The sequence below is a fragment of the Rissa tridactyla genome, chromosome 3 (genome assembly GCF_028500815.1).
Source record: "Rissa tridactyla isolate bRisTri1 chromosome 3, bRisTri1.patW.cur.20221130, whole genome shotgun sequence".
Lineage (NCBI taxonomy): Eukaryota > Metazoa > Chordata > Aves > Charadriiformes > Laridae > Rissa > Rissa tridactyla.
The window spans coordinates 57,833,605-57,855,962 of record NC_071468.1 but is presented as its reverse complement, the minus strand read 5'-3'; positions in this window follow the sequence as shown (position 1 = coordinate 57,855,962).

The following is a 22,358-nucleotide window of genomic DNA, read 5'->3' as shown; positions in this document are numbered from 1 at the left end:
TCTGTTACATAAACTTGGTAAAAACAGCTATAAAGACCACAGCAGCAATGGTCTCAGAGAGGATAGTTAGGGTAGGGCCAGGGAGGAAGAGGAGAAGGAGTTTACAACAAAATAGTCCATAACATCCGTAAATGACCAAACTTTTGCACCCATCTGGAGACTCAGCTTAAAAAAATCCCTCAGCTATCTTGCTAAGAACAGCAGTTACGAAGATGTAACCTCTTTCAGATTTTTTTTTTATTTATTTCAATAATTACAGACTTTTTCCTTGATCATAAAATGATTACTGAATTAATAAACTCTTTCAAGAAAACAAGCTCTTACGAGTAATAGTACAATTCAGTATTTATGAAGAGCTGATCTTCTGAAAGTAAAGCAATACGGTAATCAGTAAAAACATCTGTCACCACTCAACCATTGATGAATTATGAATTTTTGAGGAACGTGAATATTTTTGAAATTGAAAGGCATCTAGCCATTATACTTTTGAGGAATTTGCCTTTTTTTTCTCTTGCTAATAAAAACTACACAAGGTCTATAGAAGCAGTCTGAAAATCTTTTTTTGTTATTGTTGCTTTTGTGGACAGTACGCAAAAACAAATTAAACAGAAATATAATGAAAAGTTCTTACTGTTTAATTCTGGATGACAGAAAAAAAACTCATCAGCAGATTTGCAAGTAAAGAATATTCCTTGCCTAAAGGCATGTTCCTGGGCAAAGGGCTGCAGGATAATTGTTATCGATGAGAGCTTTAGTCTTTAGGAAAAGAACCCCATGGTAGTCTGATTATACTAGAAAAGCCAACAACATTTAAAGGTAAAAATAAGGAAAATCAACAAAATTACTAAGAAACTAATTTGCAGTCATGATTTCTGCAACACCCCAGATGAGGGGACAGAGTGTATCCTCAGCAAGTTTGCTGATGATACCAAGCTGGGAGGGGTGGCCGACACTCCAGAGGGCCGTGCTGCCATCCAGCGTGACCTGGACAGGCTGGAGAGCTGGACAGAGAAGAACCTAATGAGGTTCAACAAAAGCAAGTGTAAGGTCCTGCACCTGGGAAGGAAGAATGCCAAACACCAGTACAGGTTAGGGGCGGACATGCTGGGAAGCAGCTCTGAGGAGAAGGACCTGGGGGTCCTGGTAGACAGCAAATTATCCATGAGCCAGCAGTGTGCCCTTGTCGCCAAGAAGGCCAATGGCATCCTGGGCTGCATAGGAAAGACTGTGGCCAGTAGGTCGAGGGAGGTCATTCTCCCCCTCTACTCTGCACTGGTGAGGCCACAACTGGAGTACTGTGTCCAGTTTTGGGCTCCCCAGTTCAAGAGGGACAGGGAACTACTGGAGAGAGTCCAGCGAAGGGCAACCAAGATGATTATGGGACTGGAGCACCTCCCTTATGAGGAAAGGCTGAAAGAGCTGGGACTCTTTAGCCTGGAGAAGAGAAGGTTGAGGGGGGACCTGATTAATGTTTACAAGTATCTAAAGGGTGGGTTTAAGGAGGACGGAGCCTGGCTCTTTTCAGTGGTTCCCAGTGACAGGACAAGGGGCAATGGGCACAAGCTGGAACATAGGAAGTTCCGTTCAAATACACGGAAAAACTTCTTTACAGTGAGGGTGACAGAGTACTGGAACAGGCTGCCCAGGGAGGTTGTGGAGTCCCCTACTCTGGAGATTTTCAAGACCCGCCTGGATGCAGCCCTGAGGGATGTGCTTTAGGTAATCCTGCTCTAGCAGGGGAGTTGGACTAGATGATCTCTAGAGGTCCCTTCCAACTCTGAAGATTCCGTGATTCCGGATTCCATGATTCCGTGATGATTGAAGGATCATCGTCATACTCTACTATTTATATATTATTTATAATATTTTTTTTTAATGGACAACTACCCTGTAGACATTTTCTGATTGTTTTTCCAAACTTTTGTTCTCTCAGTCATGTTTCAGGCACTGAAGAATCTTTCCGTTTGGTTTTTTTTTTTTAAAGAAAGAAAAGACTTCACAAATATCTAAAATTGCAGCCTCAAATACCATCTCTGATTTTTAAGGTGAACTTTTGGCAGCAGTTATCAGGGAATTGTCTGTTAGCTGTGTCTACACTAATACACTAAGCATCCCCAGCAATGTCACTCTGTCACTGAGGGCAAAGCATGTATCAAGTCCATATGATTTAATCTAAGAAATCCTTCAAAACAGAGTGACTTCACACAGTCTTCCTTTTGGATGGGTCCTGTGTAGCTCTAATTTCCATAGAAAAATACTAGTTCAAATAAACCAAAGTAATGACATTCTATCAATTTCACTGTACAAGAAATTGAGTTCCCGCACTGGAAGACTTTTCTTGGGATGGTTTATTTTTCTGGCCTGGATGAAGCCCATCAATCTTTGACCCACAACCCCACTTTGCCCTCTGTTCTTTTCCTTCTAAATTGGACAAAGTGAAAGTAGTTTATTAGGGCAAGTCATTACGCTTAAACAGCTTTAAATTCACTCTCTTGTCATATTCATTTTAAGGAGATTCTCTGGTTCAGAAGAAGGGAAGATCATGGCTTCTATCCATTTCTACCAATATTTCTTCATCATTTGTTGATAGAACAGTGTTAAGATCTTCTACTGCTGTGTACTGCGTGTTTTGTGATGCGTGACTAGGGACTGATCTACTCGCTAAGGGTGTTGACAGGTTTCAGAGCTTTCACTGCATTCAGCCCCTTTGCCATGAATGGTTTCATCCCCCAGCTTAGAGCATGCTGGACTCCTAGGAGAGAATGGCAGGAACTCATATACTTCAAAGGTCCTGACTGACTGAAAGTATCCAGCTGCCTTATCTTGTCTAGGTGGAGGCTGTTCCAGGTGAGATCAAAGGCAGAATTTGAACAGCAAAACCAAACTTTTTTTCTGGAAGAAACCTTATTGTCCACTGAAGCAGAAACCTCCATTCAGTCTTAGTGTTGGGTTTGAAATCAAGATTTTCTTACTGGGTCAAAAACCTTAGGATTTTAATTTTTACACTGTTGCTGTAGTCAAATCAATAAAAAATGTTAAGGAACAATTGCCTACTTAGTATGATTTAATAAAGAGAGAAAAGTAGGTGCTGAAAATTGAAATTGAGTTGAAAAAAATAAATACTAAATCTTCAGATAAATCTAATTTTGACATGTCTATTGTCAACAATACTTCAGTACAGAGTAAATTCTGTTTAATGAGGAACTCGACACATTAACTGTTACTGAAAGCTACCTATAGGAAGGGTTAATAGCTCTTTGAGACAACCTGCACATCAGGTAAGTAGGTGTCAGACTTCGTGTGAATGTGAAAATAAATACACCTACTTCTAAATTCATCAGTCTTTGCAAGCTGTACTGTACTGCTTCTTATTATACCTTTACTTTGTGTTACCTTATATGAATTGTTGGAAAAACAGAGGTCCTGCAAGTTAACTTGTCCGCTTTTTTCAAGTCAGCCCTAAACAAAGGAGTAAAATGAGGACTCAGTTTCCTCGTTTCACTTTTCTGTCATTGTCTTTCTTACCTTTTCTTCAAGGAAATCTGAGCAAGCTTAACAAGGTTCCTAAATTGGAAACTGTGGTTTTGAGGGCAGCAATATGAGCTGTGAACTCTACTCCACTCTTGAGAGGTTTGCCTTTCATGGTGTCTGTTGTTCAAGACATAATAGGCATTCTGTTTGAACCTGATATTTTTTCATCTAATGGAACAAAAATGAAAGATTATTTCTTTGATTAGAAGGATGTTCTTCAATTAGAACGAAGGTCTAGGTAACACTAATGATTAATGAAGTCCTAAAACTGCCTAAAGTGTAGTTCAGTATGGTGTGTGGAGCGTCTTGGATTGGATGATAGGTATCTAGGAGGAAAATGAGCTGTAGGAATACAGTGTAGGAATAATTTTTAAATACTTAGATATTACTGAGGAATTTTTAATACAACAGCTTTTAGTACTGGTAAGTATTTAGGTTCATCATAACTTTCCTCATCAAAAATAGGATAAGAATAAATTTAAAATCCCAATTAATTTATTTCAAGGGTGTACTTGGTTTCAAACATATGATGGACTACAGATGAACTGATGAATTTTTTATCAAATAAACTCCGACATCTTAATTATTTTCAGCATAATTTTTACTAGAAGGTTCCCTTCAAGTATAAAGAGTGTCTGTTAATTGTCTTGATTAGCAGAACGTAGTTTCAGAGTGATGCAATGGATGTCTATAAAATCTCCAGAAGGAATAGGCAAGGAAAGAGAGGCAGTAGCATAGCCCTGTATGTTAGGGAGTGTTTTGATTGTCTAGAGCTTAATGATGGTGACAATAGGGTTGAATGTTTATGGGTAAGAATCGGGGGAAGGCCAATAAGGTAGATATCATAGTGGGAGTCTCTTATAGACCATCCAACTGGGATGAAGAGGCAGACAAAATATTCTATAAGCACTGGGAGAAGATTCACAATTGCTACCACTTGTTCTCGTGGGGGACTTCAACTTACCGGATTTTTGCTGGAAATACAATGCAGCAGAGAGGAAACAGTCTAGGAGATTCCTGGAGTGTGTGGAAGATAACTTCCTGACATAGCTGGTGAGTAAGCCTACTAGGGAAGGCACCCCACTGGACCTATTTGTGAACAGAGAAGGATGTGTGGGTTATGTTACAGTTGGAGGCTGTCTTGGTCACAGCGATTGCAAAATGATATTTTTCAGTTCTTGGAGAAGTAAGGAGGGAGGTCAGCAGAACTGTTACTTTGGAACTGCAGAGGACAGACTTTGCCCAGTTTAGGAAACCGGTTGACAGAACCCCTTGTGAGGCAGTCCTAAAGGGCAAAGGAGTCCAGAAAGACTGTACAGTCTTCAAGAAGGAAATCTTAAAGGTAAAGGAGGAGGCCATCCCCATGTGTCAAAAGATGAGCCAAAGATGAGCCATCGGGGAAGAAGACGGGCCTGCTGAACAGAGAGTTTTGGCTGGAACTCCAGAGAAAAAAAGACAGTTTATGACCTTTGGAAGAAGGGGCGGGCAGCTATGGAAGACTACAAGGATGTCGTGACGTTATGCAGGGAGAAAATTGGAAGGGCCAAAGCCCAATTAGAACTTAATCTGGCTACTGCCATAAAAGACAATAAAAAATGTTTCTATGAATACATTAACAACAAAAGAAGGTCTAAGAAGAATCTCCATCATTTGTTGGATGTGAGGGGAAACAGAGTGACAAAGGATGATGTTCTTAATGCCTTCTCTGCCTCAGTCTTTAATAGTAAGACCAGTTATTCTTGGGGTACCCAGCCCCCTGCGCTGGAAAACAGGGATGGGGAGAAGAATGAAGCACCCATAATCCAAGGGGAAATGGTTAGTGACCTGCTACACCACTTAGACACACACAAGTCTGTGGGGTGGGATGGGATGCACCCAAGGGTACTGAGGGAGCTGCTGGAAGTGCTCACCAAGACACTTTCCAGCATTTATCAGCGGTCCTGTCTAACTGGGGAAGTCCCAGTTGACTGGAAGTTAGCAAATGTGACAGCCATCTACAAGAAGAAGGTGAAGACAGAAGAAGAATTCAGGGAACTACAGGCCTGTCAGTCTGACCTCAGTGCCAAGGAAGGTTATGAAGATCATTTTGAGTGCCATCACACAGTATGTACAGGAAAAAGGCAATCAGGGCGGGTCAGCATGGGTTTATGAAAGGCAGGTCCTGCTTGACTAACCTCATCTGTTTCTATGACAAGGTGACTCTCTTAGTGAATGAGGGAAAGGCAGTGATTATTGTCTACATGGAATTTAGTAAAGACTTTGACAGCATTCTCCTGGAGGAACTGGCTGCTCATGGCTTGCACGTACTCTTCACTGAGTAAAAAGCTGGCTGAAAGGTTTGGCCCAAAGCATTGTGGTGAATAGAGTTAAATCCAGTTGGTGACCGGTCACAGGTGGTGTTCCCCAGGGCTCAGTATTAGGGCCTATTCTGTTTAGTATCTTTATCAATGTTCTTGACGAGTGTATTGAATGCACTCTCAGTAAGTTTGCAGATGACACCAAATTGGGTGGAAGTGTTGATCTGCTTGAGGGTAGGATGGCTCTACAGAGGGATCTGGACAGGTTGGATAAATGGGCCGAGGCCACTTGTATGAGGGTCAACAAGGCCAAGTGCTGGGTACTGCACTTGGGTCACAACAATCCCATGCAACACTACAGACCTGAGGAAGAGTGGCTGGAGAGCTGCCTATCAGAAAAGGACCTGGGACTGTTGGTCGACTACCAGCTGAATATGAACTGTCGGTGTGCCCAGGTGGACAAGAAGGCCAATAGCATCCTGGCTTGTACCAGAAATAGTGTGGCCAGCAGGACCAGGGAAGTGATTGTCCCCCCACCAGTACTTGGCACTGGTGAGGCCGCACCTCGACTACTGTGTTCAGTTTTGGGCTTCTCACCACAAGACAGACATTGAGGTGCTGGAGCGTGTCCAAAGAAGAGCAACAAAGCTGGTGAAGGGTATAGAGAACAAGTCTTGTGAGGAGCGGCTGAGGGAACTGGGATCGTTTAGTCTGTAGAAAAGGACGCTGAGGGGAGACCTTATCACTCTCTACAACTACCCGAAAGGAGGTTGTAGCAAGGAGGGTGTCAGTCTCTTCTCTTGAGTAACAAGCGACAGGACAAGAAGAAACAGCCTCAAGTTGTGCCAAGGGAGGTTTAGATTGCATATTAGGAAAAAATTTCTTCAACAAAAGGATTGTCAAGCATTGGAAGAGGCTGCTCAGGGAACTGGTTGAGTCGCAATGTAAATACATCTACACGTATTTAAAAGACATGTAGATGTGGCACTTAGGGATATGGTTTAGTGGTGGACTTGTCAGTGTTAGGTTAACAGTTGGACTTGATGACCTTAAAGGTCTATTCCAACCTGAATGATTCTATGATTCGACTGCAAAATTGCTACTTGTCAATATATAACACCTAGACTTTTAATAAGCTGTTTCACTTTCAGTGGAACCAGGGTAATTAATCATATCTAAGAATCAATATATCATATCAGCAGAAATAAAAAAAATAATCTAGATATTTCATGAGATATCAATACTGTAAAGAAAGTAATCAATGGCTATCTTTATTAAATCAAACTAAATAGTCAAGTGTTCCTTAAATTTTTTTATTGATTTGATTACAGCAACAGTGCAAAAATTAAAATCTAAGGGTTTTTTATGAATATAGTATGACAATATTATAAGTTGTCTACAAATTTTCATTGTTCCCCAACTTACTGTAAGAAGACTGCTGTTATAAGGGCTAGGATTTAATGATACCAGCTGGTTATATTACAAAGGCCAGGTTAAAAAGTCAATCTCATGTTGCTTGTGACTGCAAAACTTCTTTGGCAATAAAAATGTTTGCTGTTTTTCCAGCTGGCAGAATCCAACAGACATTGCTTGTCCTAGTCCATTGATTTACAAGACAATAATTGAATGACATAGCAACCTTATATTCTACAACAGTACTGCCTGATATTTCATGTCATTCTGTGAAGAATGGAAGTTCAAGAGCTGTAAAAAGCCAAGCTTCAGAATTACGGAGCGTATTTTATTTTTATCAGAAAAAAATGTGTTGCTTTCATTAGTTCTAACAGGAATGCAATGGGTTTACTGCTATACACTATGAATAACACACTCAATGAGGATTTGAAATATATCTCCTACTTAGGGATTTGAAAACTGCTCCACATGATATCCTGGAGATTCAACTGCTGCATTTGGTGCCTTGCATGCCTCTTGCATGCATTTGTGGAGGGCATTTAAAAAGTTGAGGCCTGATCCTTCAAAGTTACACACATACAGTTGCCTTTCTAGATCTCAAGTCTGTGAGAGTAGCTATTCTACTCTTAAAGTATGACTATACACACATTTTAGATTTTTTTTTTAAATTTCATTATTTTACTGGTAATACATTAAGCAGAGACCATGTGAGTGGAGGTACTTTAATTTAGCCTTAAGAACAACATTTAGTACTATAACTATTATTCCTAGAAGCCAGAAATATTTTACTATATACATTTGCTTGTAAAAGGTCACTTTTTTCTCAAGCAGAAAATTGGCTGAATACTAGTCATCAGCACCTCAATAATCTTTTCAGAAGATTTCAGTGTGTTAGCATTCGGGGACAGGGACTGTTTACCTATAACTCATCTCTGTATTTTTCAAACTGTGTAGAGCACTTCCATGAAACTATTGTTTTTATTAAAAATCTTCACATAAAAGTCTGCCAGTTCATGTAATCAACTTTTTATTTCCCAACCTATCTGGACAAAACAGATGAGTTTTGCTACACATCCCCTGAAGACCAGAGGGCTTAACCCACCAAAAACAGAGCAAATGAGGAAAAGATAGCAAATGTTGAAATCCAAAAATGAGAGGTGGGCTCTATCAGAATCAGTCAACCACATTTTCTGCATTATGTTGTGGGGAGGAAGGATGCCACTAGGTAGATTTTATGTGTGAAAATTGCAAAGAGAAGAAAGGAGATTTAAAATGGTTATTATGCTGTCAGAGGAGTATGCGTAGGAGGAAGAGAGGAGGAACTGCAGAGCGAAACACCTCCTGATGGTAACCAAGATCAGAGAGGAAAGTCAGTGGGGTTGTTCAGCCTGGAGAAGAGAAGGCTCCAGGGAGACCTTATAGCAGCCTTCCCATGCCTAAAGGGGGCCTGCAGGAAGGATGGGGAGGGACTCTTTATCTGGGAGTGTAATGATAGGACAAGGGGTAACGGCTTCAAACTTAAAGACAGTAGATTGAGACTGGATATCAGGAAGAAATTCTTTACTGTGCGGGTGGTGAGGCACTGGAACAGGTTGCCCAGAGAAGCTGTGGATGCCCCGTCCCTGGAGGTGTTCAAGGCCAGGCTGGATGGGGCTTTGAGCAGCCTGGTCTAGGGGGAGGTGTCCCTGCCCATGGCAGGGGGCTTGGAACTAGATCATCTTTAAGGTCCCTTCCAAGCTGAACAATTCTGTGATTCTGTGTGATTCTTTGAAATATTGCAGGATATAGCCTGCTCAAATTTCTAAGCCTTGAAATTTCTACTTGCAATAATGGAAGGAAAGATGCCAGACTGGTGTCTCTTGGAGGCTTGGACTTAAGAGAAGTACTCATGACTATGGATACAGAAAGCGGGACTCCCTGCATCCTTGATCTAGCTTTTAGAGAGAAAAGGGGATTTTAGGGCTAAATTACTAAAACAAGATGTTGCCAAACATAATTTAGGATTAGAAAACTCTAGTTTTCCTGTAGTGATATTTATAATCCAAAAACTAGGACATAATTTTATGTCTTGCTAAAGGCAAGCTCTGTCTCTCTAATATTGGAGGGAAGGCCATTTGAAAAGAACCAATTTAGTGTCCTCTCTCCCTTACCGGTAACAAATAATCCAAATAAAACAAGATGAATAATCACTGAAATAACCCTGACCCCAAGATCCTCTGGTGAATCTAGAAACTGGAGAATGCCACCTCTGGACACCACTGGAGTAGATGGTGTCACTGATTGACATTTTCAGTCATTTAAAATATTGCTATGTAATCATAATAGTTCCAAGTACCTGGGGGTAGGAATTTTCTCTGTTGGTGCTCTATGGGCAGTGATATTTCTGTGGTGAAAACCAGTTCTGGCATTTTATTTACCTTATATTTATGTGAATACAAAATGAAAAACAAATCTGATGGCCTGCCATGAAAAAGAATCACTTTCTTCATGGAAAAAAAGCTAATGAAATTGTGTAGTTGCCTTAAAGCCTCATTGGAGAGCTTAAGCGCAGAGCTGTTCTTTCAGAAAGAAGTTGTTGGTTACACCAAGAGTGCCAGCGTGGACCTGGGGCTGCGGATGGCGGGGGCCGTTCTCCCAAAGTACACTGTGTCAAAGCTTCACTGCATTTGGCTTGGTGAAACAGGCTTTCTCAGGCAGTCACTCAATATGATCCTCCTACTTCTGCATGAGCATGTGAGAAACGGGTTTAGCCTCCTGGCCTCCCTGGCTCCGAACAGCCTGAGATGACAACCCGCTCTTTGGGGCAGAGAGAGCAAGGACTGGAAGCTGCCCTTCCTGCAGCACGGAGCTCTCCATCCACAAGGAAGTACACGGTTTGCACTTTGACAAAACTGCATGTTTGACAAAACTGGAGAGAGACATTTTGACACAGCCTGCTTTTGAGAACACATTGCAAAAGGCTTTGTTTCGTTCCAGTGCAGACTGATAAAAGACTTCAGCACATTGAACAATGTCAGGAAATGAGCTTTTGAACCTCTGGTCAAGCTTTCCTCATCCCACTTTGGCATGCTTCATTCATATTAAATTATTTTGAATATATACCTCCAGGAGAGCAGAAAAATATAACAAATACTTCAGAACAGATTGTGTCTTGTTCAGCATCATTATACTGTACTGCTTCCTGTTTCCACTGTTAATTTTACTTATTTTATTTCTTTGTGGTATGACTTAAATTAAAATACAATATTCGAATTAAAAGCCACATCACCTCTGGCGACAGCATCTAAGTTTTCCTTATACTTTTATTCCTGTTCTGATCTACCCAAATATTTTCTCAAAGCATTGAAAAGTGTCCTTTTTCCATCACTCACAATGCTGAGTTCTTAACCTGACCTAATTAGAGAATTTGTCATTTGCCAGCCAACATATATTATTAATACTAATTTATGTACATTCCTATGTTTGTTATTTGTACACCCCACACCCTTTGCTTTCTAGGATTTCTTATCCTATTTCTTAGCTAACAGTGGTAGTTTACCTTTCCTATTTATTCCTCACAAAAGCTTGATTTTTGGTCTCCTAAATGAGCATCTGTTTTTCACTGTCTCCATTTTCATCAAATTTTATAGAGAAAAGGAGCCAAACTATTCCTTCACAAACAATTCTTTATCATAGAGCTCAATTTGCAGTGATAGACACCTGGTATATCAACGTGAGTGACAATTAAGATAAAAAAACAAGGGTCCCTGAAGAAAGAATGCTAACCCTTTACCTTTTGATATGCCAATGTGTGTTTTTTTCATCACAAAATAGGTTTAAACACATTTATTTTGTTTCACCATCCTTGTTATTGAATTCTAAGTCAAGACACTCATTTATATTTTCAAAGGGATTTATATGATTAGAGTCACTCATTTCATTTAGAAAGTGTTCTCATCTACTTTAAAAGTGACATTTGGGTGACATTTAAAGTTTCTGAGTCAATAGAGCAGATTTTTTTTTTCTTTTCTTCAGAACAGAAATTTGTAAAACATTTATCTGGAAAAAAATAAAAAGTGGAAGCAAGAAGATTTTGTCCAGTTCATTTGCAAAAATCCTGCTTTTTTTTGCTGTCAGAAACTTTAGGTTGGTTCTGTTTTCATAACAACTTTAGTTGATATGACTTAGGTCCAAATTCAACCCTGACACAACAGAGTATTATTGTCACACTAACACGAACAAATTTGAATAATAACACTTTAAAGCACTTTTTAGTTTGATCTGCTCAGGTTACCTGATGTAATACCCAACACACTTTTTAATAAGACAGTGATAGGAAATGTTTGCTAACTGGTACGTAGGAGGCAAGTGGCAGAAAAATTCCACAGAGACTATCCTAAAGGCCAGATTTTAGCATTTATGGCTGTCTCTGAAATTAAATCCTAGCCAGCTGCCTTCTGGGTGCTCAAGTCCACACTTCCCGAAGCTCCATCCTTCTGCTTAACATTGGAAGCACTTAAGTCTTCACCTGTTAAGTTGTTTGAATATTTACACCCAGCTTTTTGCACAAGCTCAAGACACTGACAGTTTGAGCACTGGGCAGGCAGGAAGAACCACCCGTTGCCCTTCCGTCTACAGTGGCAGCCATGCTGGGACCCTTGCAGCACACCAGACCAGGTGAAACTTCACAGGCCAGGGCCCTTCTTACTGCCCTACACTCTGTTAGGCCTATGACACTGGAGGTCTACCTCATCCCATCTCCTGGGAAGGACTAAAAGCTGTAGCTCCTGCTTCCTCAGGAGTGTTGTACCCAAAAGGGTATCCTGGGGCACGGGGTTGTTCTCCGCCTTTTCTTTTAGCTGAAATATTTTAATCTGTTCATAAAATACAAATCTTCAGGCCATTGGTCGTGGCATTCTCTGGAGAGGAGAGAACACTTCGGGCCGTCCTCCAGTTAAAAAGGTCAGGAAATATAACAGCAGGAACGGAGCTGTCTTAGTCTTCTTCAGTGAGAGAGAACAAAGCAAAAATATACAGAACACTAAATTAGGATGTCATCGCACACAAAATGAAAATCGTGCCAGTGTCACTTGGAATGTCAGTCTCTGAAATGACATTAACAAACTGTTCTTCTAACCACAAACTTCACATCCAGCTACAGCTTAGGAGAGAGGACTTTCTCATTTGTTTTTTCATACCTCTAGCCCCCTTCTGCTTGAGTTTTATTAATCTGGAACGCTAGTATTTCCTAGACTGCTTCGCTTATGTTTTTCTGGAAGAAATGCTCTCTCTTCTTTTCTGCTATCTAGTTGCTGCCAAAAATGTAAGTCTGCTGAAGAAACACTATTGTAATTCAGAAGGCTGAGGAACTGCATGCTTTCTTTCCTTTTCCACTTCTACTAAATGCCAGGGAACATCAAGCAGTGAATAGGAAAGGACGTTACTACTTATGTAGCTTGGTTTTCTTGCATTTAACTGGATGCTGCCTTTGACATGTCTTCAGATGCTACTTTCAGTTATTTTAGATTTTAAGGTATGTTTACATTTCGGATAATAAAGTTTATTACTTTAATAAATGAGTCACAGGTGGATTGCCAAGAAAGATCATCTCTCTTGCTGTTGGATTCCCATTAGAAAGTAGATATGTGTGTAAAATAAATTGTGTTATAAATACCATCAGTGAGATTATGGCACAGATGAGAGGGAGGCAGAACTCAGCATATGTACCATCTACTATGAATTCTCTGAGATTATTAAAAACACAGGCAAGGAACAAAGTACTCTTAAAGTTAGTACCAAGCCACTTACCTTCCTTTCAGTCATGACCATCTGAGTATCTGAAAGAGCCATGTCCTGTTCCTACCGTCTCTAGTTCAGACATGGTTCTTCCTACTTGTTTAAAGTAACAAAGCAGTAGATGTATGGCAGTAATTATAATCTAAAAACTGGGCCTGATGAAAAGCAAGAGAGCTAGATGAAAGACCACAGAAAAAAATGAGGTTTGAAACTGTGGTCACCAGACCCTTGTTATTGGCCACGGTATTTGTCTGTATGTCAACTAAAAGAAGGACTTTAATGTTCCAACAAATCACCTGTACCCACTCTGTCATATGTATATATATATATATACACACACATTTTACATATATATATTTCTCTGGAGTAAGACACACGGCTTTATTTAAACAGAAAAGAAACTGGAAAATCCACTGGGTAACAAGATTATTAAGTATCTTTTTTTTCCTTGAAAATACTTTATTTCATTTTTGTACAATTTGACATTTGTAAAAGGCAGAATAGTTAAAAAAGAAAAAAAACAAATCAACTTATAATTCCACCATATTTTCAAGCTGCAAACTAGCAATTAGGGGCAAAGAGTTGTAGATCGCAGGCAGGACTGAATGATTTACTCAGTGAGAGTTACAAGGCAACATACTTGTTAAGAGGCATTTCAAGAAAACACAAATATCTTCAGAAACTATGATCTCCTCCTTTTTCTTTTTTCTTTCCCCAGACATAGATGAAAATGAATGGCAGAGAAGGTGGCAGGCCTGGATAGGTTGGCAGTGCAGCTGAAATCTTAGTCAAATTCTAGCCTAAGTGGCAACGACAGGAACAAGAAGATTCTTGTTCCCTGATTCTAACTCCAGAGACCAAACAGCAGCCTTGTTGGATAATAAATTTTTCAAACTTTATCAAAACAGTAATATATTTTGCCACTGAGGAACATCATTGTTGGAAGAAGATGTCAGACTGTATACTAAACAAAAAAAAGTTTGAGTGCCATTAGTATCCCATAAATGGAAATGGGCAATGGAAAATCAGCAATTACTTGGGATTTATGAACAGTTACAGCTTTCTCCAGCTGTAACCTGGTAGATATATCTAAGCCCATAGTAGAGGTAACATCTTTCCATATAACTGATTTCTGAAGGACAAAAAGCCTCTGTAGAGAAGATCAAGTTATGATCCAAATTAAATGAGTATTTATTTCGCCTGAGTTTTCCATAAAGAAATTGCAATACAACTGAGGGAGGGGGAAACTCCAAGCCCAGAATGGGATAACTAAAGGGGTGAGGGGAAGCCATGGTCCTTGTCCCAGAAGCAAAAAGTCATGTTTAAACCTGTCAACAAAGACACAGGCAGGTCACTTAACTCTGAAGCATCTTGATGAAAAACAGCAAAAAAGACGACTGAGGCTGCCGCCTACGGGTGTAGCTTAGTCTAGAAAGGGCAGTATGAAGCAAAATCAACACACTGACTGCAATCTGATATTGGAAGGGTTGGTTGACCTTGGCAGCTAGAGGAAAAAAAGGATGCAAAATGTAACACTACAAAGTATATAGTCATGGTCATAAAGACAAATAACATTGTAAGTTCTGGTCTTCCTCGCTGGAGTTAGAGAACAAGCTGCATGACTTGAACAGCCATGAAAAAGAAATGTGATCCTGGGATGACTTGCTGAAATATGTTTAGGAGCAACTGGGAAACATTAATGTCATTGTGTAAAGACACCGTAATGCTGCACCTGCTTGGGTTTACATTACACACCAGCACAGTCCCTGTGGGCAGTCGGTTGCCTCAGGTATATCAGTCAAGTACAGAGCTAATCATTCTTACTTCGATATGGTTTAGTTCCCCTGTATGTCTTATGCACCAATGTTAAGCAGTCATCTTATTTCCTTAGCACATTCCCCCTTTTTAATCCTGTTTTTTCACTTTTAAGAGTTCCAGGCAGACGTTTTAATTAATTTCTCCAGCCATCAGAAGGACTCTCCTCCCCAACAGCAAGGGACCAGCCAGGGATGAACAGCTGCATACGTCTGTTGGGAATATCATCTTCAGTCAAGATTCAGTATATAGGAAAATATCCTGCTACTGAAAGCGTTGTGAAGGTATGCTCAGCTCTAGGATTGTCTCCTTGTCCCGTCTTTACAGAACAACTAAATTGCAGTCTGTCTTCACCTCTCAGGAGATCTATAGGAGTTAATTGGGAAACATATTCTAATATGTCCATTAACCTCCTGATTATAAAGGTAAATAGCATTCTTTGTTTCCTTGGTTACTTGATTTGAAATCATAAAAAAGTATTAGATTTCCGCTCTGCAAATTTAGTCTTTTTACATAAAATGTAGAGTGGGTTTATGCGGTAATGATAAAGTAATTAAAAAATATGGAAATAACTTTATTACAAACTCAGTTTCTCTGAGTCAGATGAAAAAAAATAATAATGCAACAACTAGATGTATTTGGGCCCTCCAGGGTAAACATTCTGCAAAAATAATTGCGCTCTTTCATCTGCAGCTAAAACTGAGACAAGCAGTAATGTCCATAGTAATTATCAGTGCGTTAGTCATCTGCAAACACCTCTGGCAATCAGAGCTGAAGTTCCTAAGAAACAGTTTGAATCTCCCTTGGCTCCCTCCTTCTAGCTGGGAAAGCAGCTGCTCCAATTGCTCAGACATCTCCAGAGATCCACTGATAAGTGAATAGGAGCTACTGCAGCTTCCAATACTAGAAAGACAGTGGGGACAATTTGATTTTCCCCAAGGACGAACCTGGTAGCTGTGTTTATTCACTCCCAGTCACTACATTGGAGCAATTCAGCGCAGGATCCCTTCCTGCCTCTGCCTGGAAATACAGGGCCCTTCCCAGCCATGCCCCTGCCTGCCTTCCAGAAGACACATGCCTTGGCCTGTACTGAGCTTAGTTTGGGCTCAGTGACCCTTTAAACAAAGTACAAAGTGACCCCTTAAATAAAGTTCATGCCCTAGAGTATTGTGTATTCTTGTCGAGAGTTAAAAGTGATTCTTTTTGACAGATGAATAAAACATTTATACTAAGTTGATTACACTCATCTCAGTGCCAAACTCCTACCTCATAAAGCAGCCAAGATAATTCACATATAAAGTGCATTCCAGCTTCAGCTGCAGAACACCAGAAGGCTTGGTATACAAAACAAAGAATGAGAAGACTCATAAATCGCAGGAAAATGAACCTCTGAAAAATAATTCCTATTTAAACTATGTGTCTTTTTTTTTTTCTTGTATCCGTGGTAAATCCTATATACAAAAAAGAACTACTTAAATATTTGAACTGATGTAAATTCTGAATTTATTACCATGACAATGATTAAAGCTTAAACAGCTGATAGAACTGACCAAATCTTTACTGATGGGCTTTATGGTAGAATCAAAACTTTAAACAAGGACTGATTGTTTCAAAACAGTTAATGGGAACATATAAAACCTTTTTATTTTTAATTTTCATTTATGTATGAAGTGCCATACTCTGAAAGATCGTATGAAGATTTTTCAGGAAAGCTATTGCACAGAAAATGTTGGCTCCTCACTCTGTTTTGAAATGCTTCACAGAATAAAACTTTCCCAAGCTTGTCAGCTATCATGAGTTCTAGCTGCAAGGAACAACCATCACAGTGCTTTTTAAAGTACTGGTTAACCATTTATGGAAATGTTTATTTCAAATATTCAATAAATGCATTTAACACAAATTACATTTATGTAGACCTGTGTACCTGTTTGAAATATCTTCATTCAGCTAAAGCATGTTGTTGAAGACAGCAGCTCTGGTCACTTGGGACAGGACTGTCTTCAGGAAAAAGAGTTATGTTGGCTGGAAACCTTGACACTGACAGATCCTAAGACTCTTTGGAGCCCACTTGAGTAGTAAGCCAACTAACTCCTCTGTTAGTCTTGAACACTTGAGTCCATCTTCGCAAGGGCTATGTTTTTAAATCCATGGGACACACCTGGAATTTTCTGAGCCCCAAATTATAAATCTCCAGTACGTATTTGTCATATATCCAGCATTAGAGGTTATGAAGTTCATCCTAAGTCGCTGGATCTGGCTGCAAACATCCCCATTTTACACTGAAAGACTGGAATGACAAGAGGAAGCAGCAGCCCTTCCCCGGGGACCTGCATCTCCACTGTTCCTGGAGGGTCTTCCTGCTCACATATATTTGCTTTTCTAGGGGCAGAGAAGGTAGCCTTCACTTCATACAGTAAATTAAAAATATTTCTTCTATGACGTTCAAAACAAGATATGTGTTCTGAGTCTTACGATAAAGCACAGCCTAGCAAAAAACACTGAAGAAAAAAGTTTTAACATTCCCAATGTGGGGGGGGGGGGGAAAAACCAACAAGAAAAAGAAAAAGAACCGCCACAACTATTTTACTTATGAGAGGAACACATCAAAAGAGCTTAGCTTTGTACTTTTCTGCAAGGTACAGAAATCTCACCTCTGTCAGTACTGTGCTCAGCAAGGTCAGTGTGGTTAGAGAAAACTGACTCCTGACGTCTCCTGAGCAGGTGTGGCCTCCCGCGTGTGGGCACCGGCAGCAAGTGCCAGCTGCAGATGTCCTCAGACCTCCTGGGCATTTATGGGCTCTGAGCTACCCTGGACTGCCCTGACAAGGCACAAATGTCACCCCTCTGTGCTTCCACTGTGCTACTACCTGTGTAAACATCTCACACGAGAGCAGAACAGTGCCTTGAGCAAGCAATATGCCTGGTCTTTTCTGATTTTGCATTATGAATAAAATAACCCTTTTTTCTTTCCCTGTCAGAGCAATTTTCTAAGCCTTCTCATTTCACTTCCCTTAAGGTAGCTCAGAGGAGGTATGGAAAAGCAATTTTTCTTTTGGGAAACTGATTTTTGGATGTTCATGAAAAAAATTGCATACTAAAGATTTATGCAGAGTAAACTAGGGGAATCAGCTCGTTCCTTGGTTTTAAAGGGAGTTTATTCTCCAAGCGGAGAAGGAAAATGAAACTTGTGCACTGCCCTAGTGACAGGGGCAAACTAAAATACAGGATATCTGCATCTAATTCTGGGTTAACAACTTGCTCCGTGAACCTGGACAAATCAGTTCCCTTTTCTCCCCTTTTTCCTTAATTATAATACCAAGTTACTCATGATTAATTATACTGCCAAGTTACCCTGCTCATTATTGATGTTACCTACTCAGCCTATAATTAATTAGAGACATAATTTATTCCTTACTATGTACCTGCTTTGCCCCTGCTCAGCACAGGGACCCAGCAATAATCATTATCTATTAGTTTCCTGAGGTATTAATTTAGAGTCCATTTCTGGAAAAAGTTTCAAGAGGCATCCCTGATGACCACAGAAACAGCTCTTATATTTCTGAGGATTCAAAGACCTTCATCTGAGATAATAAACCTGGATCTTAATCTAAGTTTAATTACATTAAATACAAAAACTTCATCCAATTTGTTTTCATATATTTTTTTCACTGCATACAGAGAGCGCTAAGGCAGCATCAAATGTCCATATGTCTTCCCCTAAGAACTGCTAAGATTATTAAAGTTCCATTGGACAAAAATAAATGTTAATCTCTTTTCTGTCATTCACATGGATACAAGTATTTTGTAAAATGATTCCTAAAGATGAAAAATCAGGTGATTGAATTATTTTCAGCTGTATTGTCAAATCTCCACCCTGGCATTAAGCAGCTGTGAATAAACATTAAAATAATCTCAGAAGGTTTTTTTATATACAAAATCAGTAAACATATGTATTTCACATTTACAAGAAAAGTGGGTTGTATCTCAGTCTCGAAAGAATAAGCTCAGTCATCTTTCTTTTCAAAGATACTGAATATCAAAACAACAAAGATTTTTCTTTTATTTCCAGGTATTTTTAAAAAGGACAGAAAGTCTTGTGCAATTTTACAGCAAAATGCAGTAGACCTAATGGATTTTTCATACCTTTTAGCCATGTAAATCAGAATTCTTAAATTCTTTCTTTGCCTCTCCTGAAAGTCCTCCTCTCTCTTCCACACCATATAGCTCAATATTAGAGTCTCTTATTACAACGCCAATGCTCTTTTTACAAATAGATATTAACACAATACAAATACCTGAAAATAAACATATGGATTCTCAAAGTTTCCTCCCATATCTACAGTCAAAAGAAGCTGTCAAGAAACAGCATGGGCTTAGTAATTTCTTTTCTGTGCTCATGACATTTTATTAAGATTCTGAAATTAATATCACTAGTAAACACTCTTTATTAGCATTTGAGCACTCACCATACCCTACTGTGTAAGAATAATTTGAATGCTCTATGGCTTTTGCTTGACTTGGTGCATGTGTGCCCCTCAGATACCTGTAGAACACTGCTGTCCACACTGTGAGAAATTAAATAAACAGCAATCAGATCCCAGAGTCCTTGCTGGTTCAGATTCTAAGTAACTTTTTGCAATATGTGCAAAAATTCATATTTGGACCAAGACATAAAGAAACCTGAAATATATCAAGAATTATATCTAGTAAACTCTCATGATCTGCTGCTGCTGCAAAGGACAGCACGGTATCATTTAAGTGCCTCTTTTACAGGGTCTCTGTAGTTTGACTGGTTTCATTAATATTACTCTTGTTTGTATTACTGATTGCCACAGGAAAAATAATTTTGGGGGGAATGAAGATGGTGCAATTTAATATATTTTGAAATTTCAATAAAAATAGCCCATTGATTTTCCTTTGGTGCTGCTTGTGAGTAGAGATCCATCTGTTTCTTATTGTATGAGAATATGGCATTTGGCTTTCTTCTCTTAGCTGCCAGGGAATGAAGAACAAAGAAGCTGCTGTGGCATTGTGTGCTGCCTCCCTAGTGCTGTCCTGTGAAATCAGCTATTTCAAAAATCAATTGTTAGTTAAGGCTGTTCTGCCTTTTGACATTACTCTACCCAGCACTATTAAAACGCATTCTGGAAATCCTGAAGGGCTTGGAGCTCGATGGTGTAGCAGATTTTTAACTTCCAATTGCTTCTTTTATGTTCCCACAGTGTCTTTCTTTTATTACTGTGGAATAGTTACCTCCTTACAATCCAGACACCTCTATAATACTTGAAATCAATACCTCAACATGCAGATGGGAAGAAGGTAATTAGGTTTCATTGTGCCACAGGTGAGGTAGGGCTAGTGCTTGGGGTATAGCACATATTGTATTTTCTGAGTTAAAACAACATGGCATTTCAAAAGCAGATTAATGCTAATAAAGCATCTGGCCCATAGGCTGTAGAGAAGAGGCAAATCCTCCCCAGCCTGCCATGACACTGGTATTCTAATCTCTCACAGTGTAATTGTGTTATCATCATGAGGTTTCCTTTGTCCATGTCAATGCAACTAACCGAAGATCCCTCTTTGCATCTTGATGTTTCAAAGCTAGATTCTTCCCAGAAACAACCCTCCAATAGAAGTAACGCAGGTGTTGCCTTACTTGAGATAAAGCTACAAAACAGTAGGCAACAGCAATTAAAACAACAACAACAAACCCCCTAAAAACCCAGTCTTCCCCCTCTGGAAAGATTCTAAATGAGACTGTAATCTAAATTGATTCTTTGAACCAGATACATTTTCTTTAAAATCACAGTAAAAGATATATACTCTTGTCTTTCTCCAGTAACATATTTATTCTTCGCTGGGTCCTGCTCTACAACAGGACACATGCCCACTAGCAGGTTTGAGACTCCACAGTCACAACCCTGAAACATGGCCCCAAAGATACAGTTCACTCTCTCACATGTATTAAAACAGTCATCTGCCACATCTTACCCTTTACAAAACTTTGCCACTATCTGTTTTGACCAGGAGAGGCATTTTTCTACCCCATAATCTCACGACCCTTGTACCAGGAAGCTGAATTTGCCATTGATCAGCTTTTGTGCTTGTAAAACATATGAGCATATTATTTGCCTTATTCTTTTCACTAGAACAAAATTGATGTCATCCTCAATCAGCGGTATTCTGGGAGCTGAATAAACTCTTTATTCCATTAACCTACAGCATCCCTTTAAAATTTGTTTCATGAAGGATAGAAGCAGAAAAAACTTTGTAGGTTGGTGATGTTGTTTGAGTTCGGTTACTCTAAAACTCTTAAGTAGAATGAATAAAACACTCCCTCGTTTTTGGCTTGGTAAATGACAATAAAGTGTTGGAGGTGAGAAGTGCTACCTTTTTTCTGGTGACCTCCAAATGGAGGTAGAGGCCAGGACCGCCTAAATAAACACCCTATGTAAGCATCATGAAAAGAAGAATTTGAAGATCTGTCAGGGAAAGAGCACTTGATCAGGAAAATATAGAATTACAGAGCTGCACTATTTTGCTGAGGAAAAGCAGACACAAAGAAGCTGTTAGTGAACAAAAGTGAACAAAACTATGCGAGAGATATTAAAAAGGAGTAAAGGAAGCTGCTGACCTGCCACTTAGTGTGTCAAGCACTATGAACTGTGAAAACCGTAGTGCAAACAACTGTGTTCGTAATGTTTAAACAACCACGCTTGAAGAACTGGGAAAAAGCATACCTGTATCACTTGTGCTTGAGAAACTAATGAGTTGTGAAAGATCCCAACTCTGAGATGCATTGTGCTAAGCTTTGTGCCTGTCAGACACTTAAGCATAAAAAGTGTAAGCTAAAACACATTATGGAGTACTGTATTTAAAAATCAAGAAAGACAAAGGGACCCAGCGGGCATTAATGAACTCTCCATCTTTGCCTAGCATTGGTGTGAATGTTTGCTTACCAAATTCTGTTCTTTATCTTACCTGGTTAGATACTTTGTTTATAGTCATTTTATTTTCTACAATTTGAAGCATGTAAACAGCCTGTGTACAAAAGTTCTTAGATTAAACCTGTTAAACTGTAATAAGTGGCATGTCACTGTATAACATGGCAGAATTATCCATTTGTTTGTAGACATAGTGGAAAAATTATTGCTAAGTGTTTTGCAGCGCTATACCATAAAGCACAAGGATGAAGGCTTGGGAAGACAGCAGTCTACCCAGCTACATTGCAAGTCTCTCCGATTTATGTAGATGTAAATGAAAGAAGAATTGGTGCTTGGTGTTCTGGGCTCAAGAAGTAGGATTTTAAGAAGAGTCATGGGCTAAGTGCAATTACCTGAAGTCACTCAGCTCTATACCTTTGGTAATTTGAGCAGCTGTTCAAGAAACTAGGAAAGCCTGTGAATACTGCACTTCATGTACATGGGTCTTTCACCCAGCTGTCACAGCTGCCTGTCTGACGAAAGGCACACTTGGAGCTTTCTTGCATTTTTTACTCATGTTACTAAAGCAAAAATTCTACACTAA